At 35.3% G+C, this 9,463-nt stretch overlaps 1 non-coding gene across 1 annotated transcript; it reads right to left on the bottom strand.

The window, feature by feature from the left end:
- Nucleotides 1-8,583: 8,583 nt before the first annotated feature.
- Nucleotides 8,584-8,689, bottom strand: LOC121103942. Its single transcript, XR_005836239.1, has one exon. It is a non-coding gene; the product is annotated as a U6 spliceosomal RNA (small nuclear RNA).
- Nucleotides 8,690-9,463: the final 774 nt, after the last annotated feature.

The following is a 9,463-nucleotide window of genomic DNA, read 5'->3' as shown; positions in this document are numbered from 1 at the left end:
CAAAATGCTACAACTGAGATACAAACCCAATGGAGGCCATAAAAATTAGATGGATGAAGCAGAGGAAGAAATCGGTGGTATAGAATATAGAATTATGGAAAATAATGAAGCTGAAAAGAAGAGGGAAACCAAAGTAATGGCTCGTGAAGGTAGACTTAGGGAATTCAGTGACTTACTAAAATGAAATAATAATTGTTCATAGGTGTCCCAGAAGATGAAGAGAGATAAAAAGGGGCAAAAGGTTTATTCAAGCAAATTGTACCTGAAAACTTCCCTAATTTGAGGAAGGATACAGGCATCAATATCCAAGAAGCACAGAGAAATCCCACTAACTTCAACAAAAGCTGACCGTTGCCAAGGCATATCATAGTCAAATTCACAAAATTCACAGACAAGGAAAGAATCCTGAGAGCAGAAAGGGGAAAAAAGTCCTTAACCTAAAAGGGAAGACAGATCAGGTTCACAGGAGATCTATGCACAGAAACTTGGCAGGTCAGAAGAGTGTGAGTGCATGTATTATAGTCAGTGTTCTGAATGGGAAAAATATGCAGCCAAGGTATCTTTATCCAGCAAACCTGTCAATCAGAATAGAAGGAGATAAAGACTTACCCAGATAAAAACTAAGGGAGCTGGTGACAACTAAACCAGCCCTAAAAGAAATACTAAGGGGAACCCTTTGAGTGGGAAAGAAAGAAAAAGACCAAAAGCAACAACAACTAGAAAGGACCAGAGAACATCACCAGAAATACCAACTCTACAGGTAACACAATGACACCAAATTCATGTTTCATTAATCACTCTGAATATAAATGGGCTAAATGCTCCAATCAAAAGACAGGGTATCAGAATGGATAACAAAATCAAGATCCATCTGTATGCTGCATATAAGAGACTCATTTTAGACCTAAAGACATTTGCAGATTGGAAGGGAGAGGATGGAAAACCATCTATCACGCAAATGAATGTCAAAAGAAAGCTGGAGCAGCCATACTTATATCAGAAAAACTAGATTGTAAAACAAAGACTATAACAAGAGATGAAAAGGGTGCTTGGCTAGCTCAGTCAGTTAAGCATCTGCCTTTGGCTCAGGTCATCATCCCAGGGTCCTAGGATCAAACACCACATTGGGCTCCCTGCTCAGTGGGTAGCCTGCTTCTCCCTCTCCCAGTACTGCTCCAACTGTTTGTTCTCTCTCTCTTTCTCTTTCTCTCAAATAAATAAATATAATCTTTAAAACAAACAAAACAAGAGATGAGGAAAGGCATTACATCATGATTAAGGGGTCTATATATCAAGAAGTTCTAACAATTGTAAATATTTATGCCACCAACTTAGGAGGACACAAACATATAAATCAATTTATAATAAATATAAAGAAATTCCATGATAATAATACAATAATAGTAGGAGAATTAATACCCCAGTTATAGCAATGGACAGATCATCTAAGCAGAAAATCAACAAGGTGGTATCTCAATGTGGTTTTGATTTGAATTTCCCTGATGGCTAATGATGTTGAACATTTTTTCATGTGTCTGTTAGCCATTGGTGTGTCTTCATTAGAGAAGTGTCCATTCATGTTTTCTGACCATTTCTTGACTTTTTCTTGGGGGGGGGTGTTGAGTTTGAGAAGTTCTTTATACATCTTGGATACCACTTTACACCAGTTAGAATGGCAAAATTTGACAAGGCAGGAAACAACAAATGTTGGATAGGATATAGAGAAAGGGGAACCCTCTTACACTGTTGGTAGGAATGCAATTTGGTACAGCCACTTTGGAAAGCAGTATGGAGGTCCCTCAAAAAGTTAAAAATAGAGCTATCCTATGATCCAGTAATTGCACTACTGGGTATTTACCCCAAAGATACAGATGTAGCAAAAAGAAGGGCTACATGCATCCCGATGTTCATAGCAGCAATGCCCACAATAGCCAAACTGTGGAAGGAGCCAAGATGTCCTTCAACAGACGAATGGATAAAGAAGATGTGGTCCATATATACAATGGAATATTACTCAGCCATCAGAAAGGATGAATACTCACCATTCTCATCAACATGGATGGAACTGGGGGGGGATTATGATAAGTGAAATAAGTCAATCGGAGAAAGGTATTTATCATATGGTTTCACTTATATGTGGAACACAAGGAATAGCATGAGGACATTAGGAGAAGGAAGGGAAAAATGAAGGGGGGAAATAAGAGGAGAAGATGAATGATGAGAGCCTATGGACTCCAGGAAACAAACTAAGGGTTTCAGAGGGGAGGAGGGTGGGAGGATGTGTTTGCCTAGTGGTGGGAATTAAGGAGGGCACATATTGCAGTGAGAACTGGGTGTTATACACAATGAATCATGGAACACTACATCAAAAATGAATGATGTACTGTATGGTGACTAACATAACATAATAAAAATAAAAATAATACTGATAAATAAAGTCAGTCTAATAAATAAAGTCAGGGGAAAAAAGAAATCAACAAGGAAACAATGGCATTGAATGACACACTTGACCAAATAAATTTAATAGATATATTCAGAACATTTCATCCTAAAGCAGCAGATACATTCTTTTCAAGTGCACATGGAACATTCTCCAGAATATATCACCTACTGGGTCACTAATCAGGCCTCAACAAGTACAAAAAGATTGAGATCGTATCATTCACATTTTCAGAACACAACCTATGAAATTTGAGTCAACCACAAGAAAAAATTTGGAAAAACCTCAAATACATGGAAGTTAAAGAGCATCTTGCTAAAGAATGAATGGGTTAATCAGGAAATTAAAGAAGAAATAAAGAAAATACATGGAAGCAAATTAAAATGAAAGCACGACAGTCCAAAAACTTTGGGATGTAGTGAAGGCAGAACTAAGATGAAGTATTTTCAAATACAGGCCTACCTTAAGAAGCAAGAAAAGGCTTAGGTGCCCGGGTGGCTCAGTTGGTTAAGCTTCTGCCTTCAGCTCAGGTCATGATCCCAGGGTCCTGGGATTAAGTCCTGCATCAGGTTCCCTGCTCACTGGAGAGTCTGCTTCTCCCTCTGTCCATCCCCACTGTTCATGATCTCGCTCTCTCTCTCTCGTAAGTAAATAAAATCTTAAAAAAAAAAAAGAAGCAAGAAAAATCTTAAATACCTAATCTGCACTTAAACCTACAGGAGTTAGAAAAGGCATGGTAAATAAAGCTTAAAGACAGCATAAGGGAAGTAATAAAGATTAGAGCAGTTAAATGATATAGAATGATATAAATGATATAGAAACAAACAAAACACAGTAGAAAAGATCAATGAAACTAAGAGCTTCAAAAGAATTAATAAAATTGATAAACCTCTACCTAGACTTATCATAAAGAAAAAGAGAAAACACCCTCAAAATTATAAAATTGATAAATAGTTAAATCATGAATGAAAGAGGAGAGAAAGCCAGAATAACAATATTTACATCATATGAACTGGAGTTTCAACCAAAGACTGTAACAAGGCTGAAGAAGGGCACTATATCATAATAAAGGGGGCAATCCAAGAAGATCTAACAATTGTAAACATTTATGCCCCTAGCATGACAGCACCCAAACTTAAAAAATAATAACAATGATAAAGGGACTTATTGAAAATAATACAATAGTAGTAAGGGATTTTAACACCTCACTTACAGCAATGGGCAGATCATCTAAACCAAATTCGACAAGGAAACAATGGCCTTGAATGACACATTGAACTGGATGGACTTAATAGATATATTCCAAATATGTCATCTCAGGGGTGCCTAGGTGGCTCAGTCAGTTAGGCATCTGACTCTTGATTTTGGCTCAGGTCATAATCTCAGGGTTGTGAAATGGAGCCCCACATTAGGCTCTGTACTTGGTGCAGAGTCTGCTTGAGAGTCTCTCTCCCTCTCCCTCTCCCTCTCCCTCTCCCTCTCCCTCTCCCTCTCCCTCTGCCCCTACCCCCACTCGTTCTCTCCCTCTAAAAAAAAAAATCCTAAAGCAGCAGAATACATGTTCCTTCCATGTGCACATGGGAAATTCTCCAGAATAGATCACATACTAGGTTACAAATCAGGCTTCAAAAAGTACCAAAAGATTGAGATGATACCATGCACATTTCCCAACGACAATTTTATGAAACTTGAAGTCTACCTCAAGAAGAAATTTGAAAAGACCACAAATACTTGGAGGTCAAAGAATATCCTACAAAAGAATGAATGGTTCAGCCAGGAAATTAAAGAAGAATAAAACAAATAGAAACAAATGAAAATGAAAACACAATGGTCCAAAACCTTTGGGATATAGCAAAAGCAGTCATAAGAAGGAAATATACAGTAATGCAAGCCCACCCGAAGAAGCAAGAAAATTCTCAAATAAACAACCTGACCTTAAACTTACAGAAGCTAGAAAAAAAACAGCATCCAAAGCCTAAAGCCACCAGAAGAAGGGAAATAATAAAGAGAAGAGCAGAAATAAATGATATAGAGACAACAATAGCAACAAAAATACAGTAGAACAGATCAATGAATCCAGGAGATGGGTGTTTGAAAAAAATTAGCAAAATTGATAAACTACTAGCTAGACTTTTCAAAAAGAAAAGAGAAACGACCCAAATAAATAAAATCAAAGTGAGAGAGGGAAATAACAGCCAACACCACAGAAATACAAACAATTATGAGAATATCATGAAAATTTTTATGCCGCCGAATTGGAAAATCTGGAAGAAATGGATTAATTCCTAGAAAAAATATGTACTACCAAGTGTGAAACAGGAAGAAATAGAAAACATGATCATACCAATAACCAGAAAAGAAATGGAAACAGTAATCAAAAATCTCCCAACAAACAGAAGTCCAGGGCCACATGACTTCAAAGGCAAATTCTACCAAACATATAAAGAAGGGTTAATACATTTCTTTTCAAACTATTCCAAAATTTGGAAATGGAAGGAAATTTTCCAAATTATTTCTTTGAGACCGATATTACCCTGATTCCAAAACTGGACAAAGGCCCCACTAAAAAAAAAGGACTACAGGACAATATCCCTGAAAAACTTGGATACAATAATTCTCAACAAAATACTAGCAAATTGAATCCAACAGTACATTGAAGAATCAATAACCATGATCAAGTGGAATTTATTCTAATGTTGCAAGTGTGGTTCAATATTCACAAATCAATCAACATGATAAACCACATCAATAAAAGAAAGGTTAGGAAATATATGATCTGCATTTGACAAAGTACATCTTCTTGATAAACACCCTCAACAAAGTAGGGAAAGAGGGAACATATCTCAACATCATAAAGGCCATATATAAAAAACCCACCGATAGTATCATCCTCAATGGGGAAAAACTGAGAGCCTTTCCCTTACAGTGAAGAACAAGACAAAGATGTCCACTCTCATCATTACTATTTAACATAGTCCTGGAAATCTTAGCCTCAGCAATCAGACCAATCAGACCACTACAAAAATAAAAAAAAAAAAACAAGGAATAATTCAAACTTCCACTACTTGCACATGACATGATACTCTACGTAGAAAATCCAAATGACACCACCAAAAAATTGTTAGAACTGGTTCACAAATTCAGTAAAGTCACAGGATATAAAATCAAAGAACAGAAGTTTGTTGCATTGCTATACACCAATAATAAAGCACAGAAAGAGAAACCAAGGAATTGATCCCATTTGCAACTGCACCAAAAACCATAAGATACCTAGGAATAAACCCAACAAAAAGGTAGAGGATCTGTACTCTGAAAACTATAGAACATTGATTAAAGTAAATGAAGATGACACAAAAAATGGAAAAAAATATCCCATGCATGGGGATTGGAAAAACAAATATTGTTAAAATATCTATACTATCCAAAGCAATCTACACATTCAATGCAATCCCTATCAAAATACCACCAGCATTTTGCACAGTGCTAGAACAAACAATACTAAAATTTGTATGGAACTACAAAAGACCCCAATTAGCCAAAGCAATCTTTAAAAAGAATAGCAAAGCTGGAGGTATAACAATTCCAGAATTCAAGTTATATTACAAAGATGTAGTGATCCAGACAGTATGGTACTGGCCCCAAAACAGACACATAGATCAATGGAACAATATATAAAACCTAGAAATGAACCTACAAGCATATAGTCAATTAATCTTCAACAAAGCAGAAAATAACATCCAATGGAAAAAAAAAGACATTCTCTTCAACAAGTGGTGCTGGGAAAACTGGACAGCAACATGCAGAGGAATGAAACTGGACCACTTTCTTACATCACACACAAAAATAAATTCATAATGGATGAAAACCTAAATGTGAGACAAGAAACAATCAAAATCCTAGAGGTCAACAGAGCGGGTAACCTCTTTGTCATCAGCCATAGCAATTTCTTTTTAGATATGTCTCCTGGGGGAAGGAAACAAAAGCAAAAATGAACTACTGGGACTTCATCAAGATAAAAAGCTTCTGCACAGTGAAGGAAACAATCAATAAAAATAAAGACTACCTATAGGATGGGAAAAGATATTGGCAAAAGACATATCTGATAAAGGGTTAGTATCCAAAATCTATAAAGAACTTATCAAACTCAACACCCAAAGAAACAAATAATCTAATTAAGAAATGGGAGAAGACATGAATAGACATTTTTTCCAAAGAAGACATACAGATGGCTGAGAGACACATAAAAAGTTGATCCAGGGTTGCCTGGGTGGCACAGTTGGTTTAGCGTCCTACTCTTGATTGCAGTTCATATCATGATTTCATGGTCATGGGATTGAGCCCCACATCAGGCTCCATGCTCAGTGGAGATTCTGCTTGAGATTCTCTCTCCTCTCCCTCTACCCCTCCCCCAACTCACTCTCTGTCTCTCTCCCAAATGAATAGATAAATCTATTTTAAAAAAAGGAAATTTGGTCCGCATAACTCATCTATAGCAAAATGCCAATCAAAACTAGAACAACATATCGCCTCACCCCTGTCATAATGGCTAAAATTAACAACATAGTTAACAACAGGTGTTGACAAGGATGTGGAGAAAGGGGAACCTTCTTCCCCTGTTGGTGGGAGTGTAAACTGCTGTCACCACTATGGAAAACAGTATGGAGGTACCTCAAAAAGTTAAAAATAGAAGTACCCCATGATCCAGCAACTGGACTAACAAGTATGTACCCAAAAGATACAAAAATACTGATTCGAAGGGACACATGCACTCTGATGCTTATAGCAGCAGTATCAAGAATAGCCAAATTATAGAAAGAGCCCAAATGTCCAGTCCATTGACTGTGAATTGACAAAGAAGATGTGAAGATGTGAAATATATATAATGGAATATTTCTCTTCTATAATAAAGAATGAAATCTTGCTTTTTGCAATGACTTGGATACAGCTAGGGAGTATCACAATAAGTGAAATAAGTTAGAGAAAGACAAATACCATATGATTTTACCCATATGTGGAATTTGAGACAAAAAAGATATGAACATGGGGGAAAAAAGAGGGCCTAACCAGAAAACAGACTCTTTTTTTTATAGAGAACAAACTGAAGGTTGATGGAGGGAGGTGGGTGGGGGGATGGACTAAACAGGTGGTGGATATTAAGGAGGGCACTTGTGATGAGCACTGAGAACTGTATGTAAGTGATGAATCACTAGATTCTATTACACCTGAAAGTAATATTACACTCCATGTTAACTAACTTGAACTAAAAAAATAAATAAACCAGACATAAAAGAACAAATACAACAAATATGGGATAGGCCAGTGATGGGTATTAAGGAGGGCACATATTGCATGGAGCACTGGGTGTTATACACAAATAATGAATCATGGAACACTACATCAAAAACTAAGGATGTACTGTATGGTGACTAACATAACACAATAAAAATTATTATTAAAAAAGAACAACTACTGTATGATTCCACTTACATAAGGTATTTATAATAAACAAATTTATAAGGGACAGTGAGTTGATTAGATGTTAATAGTGTCTAGAAGGAAGATAAAATGGAAAATTGCATTATGGATACAAAGTTTGTTTGGAGTAAGGGAAAAGTTTTGTAAATAATGGTGATGATTACAAATGTAATTAATACTATTATATTTTACTCTTAAGAGTGGTTAAAACTTGGGGAGCCCAGCTGGCTCAGTCTATAGAACATGCAACTCTTGATCTCAGAGTTGTAAGTTTAAGCCCCATGTTAGGTGTAGAGTTACTTAAAATTAAAATCTTTAAAAAATGGTTAGAATTTATGTAAAATTTTATGTTGTATATATTTTGCCACTATAAAAACAATTTCTATGAACAGGATTTATTGCTTTGCCTTTCTTTTTCCTCTTAAACTCAGCTTTCTTACTCTGTCCCACCATAGCTTTGAACATATATTCTTTAGTAACTTTGAAAAATCTGTGTTTTCCAGGCCATAAAATTATTTACTTACTAATGAATCATCAAACTTTACATCAAAAACCAGGGATGTACTGTATGGTGACTAACATAATATAATAAAAAATATTTTTAAAAAATATTTACTTAGAGAAAATAAATATATTTAACATTGTAAACTAAAAATATACTCTTTTTTAAAAATATGGAATGTTTCATGATTTGTGTGCCATCCTTGTTCAAGGTCCATGCTAATCTTCTCTGTATTGTTCTAATTTTAGTATATGTGCTGCTGAAATGAACACAAAAATATAATCTTAATAAAAATCACTCACATAGTACTTTATAAATACTTCAAATTCTATTAAATGCTTTTTATATATTGTTTTATTTAATCCTTCCTGACCCCTATGGGAGAAATGCCATTATTATGACCAATTTATATGTGAGGACATATGGTATAAAGAAGTTATTTAACTTTTCTAAGATCATGCAGCCAGTATTTGGTATTCAAAAAGATACGTTGTGTTTTCAGAGTCCATGCTGTGAATAAATACACTGTATTTCCCTACTCCTGATTAATTTAGTTTAATCACTAAGGTTCTTTATACCTTAGTTTCTTGCTTTTAAAGTAATAATAATACCTGCTTTGCTGGTTAAAGAATTTCAAAAATATTAAATAAAACAATATATATGAGACTCTTAATCTCAGGAAACAAACTGAGGGTTGCTGGAGTGGGGGGAGTGGGAGGAATGAGGTGGATGAATAATGGACAATGGGGAGGGTATATGTTGTAAGTGCTGTGTATTGCTTAAGACTGATGAATCACAGACCTATACCACTGAAACAAATAATACATTATATGTTATAACAATAAAAAATTGTGAAAAATAAAAATAAACAATATATATGAAAGAAAATTGAGTTACCTACATACAAATTGCCAACATTTTAAAAACATTAATAAAATAGAGAAGACCAGAGTACAAGTTCTAATAGAAGCATCTTCCTTCTATCATCCATCATTTATTCTTTCTTTATCAGGATCTATGCTGACCACACTAGGGCATGCAAAAGA

The sequence above is a fragment of the Ursus maritimus genome (genome assembly GCF_017311325.1).
Source record: "Ursus maritimus isolate PB19 chromosome X unlocalized genomic scaffold, ASM1731132v1 scaffold_X1, whole genome shotgun sequence".
NCBI classification, from domain to species: Eukaryota; Metazoa; Chordata; class Mammalia; order Carnivora; family Ursidae; genus Ursus; species Ursus maritimus.
The sequence above is the reverse complement of the archived record's forward strand: the minus strand, read 5'-3'. Positions and strand labels throughout refer to the sequence as shown.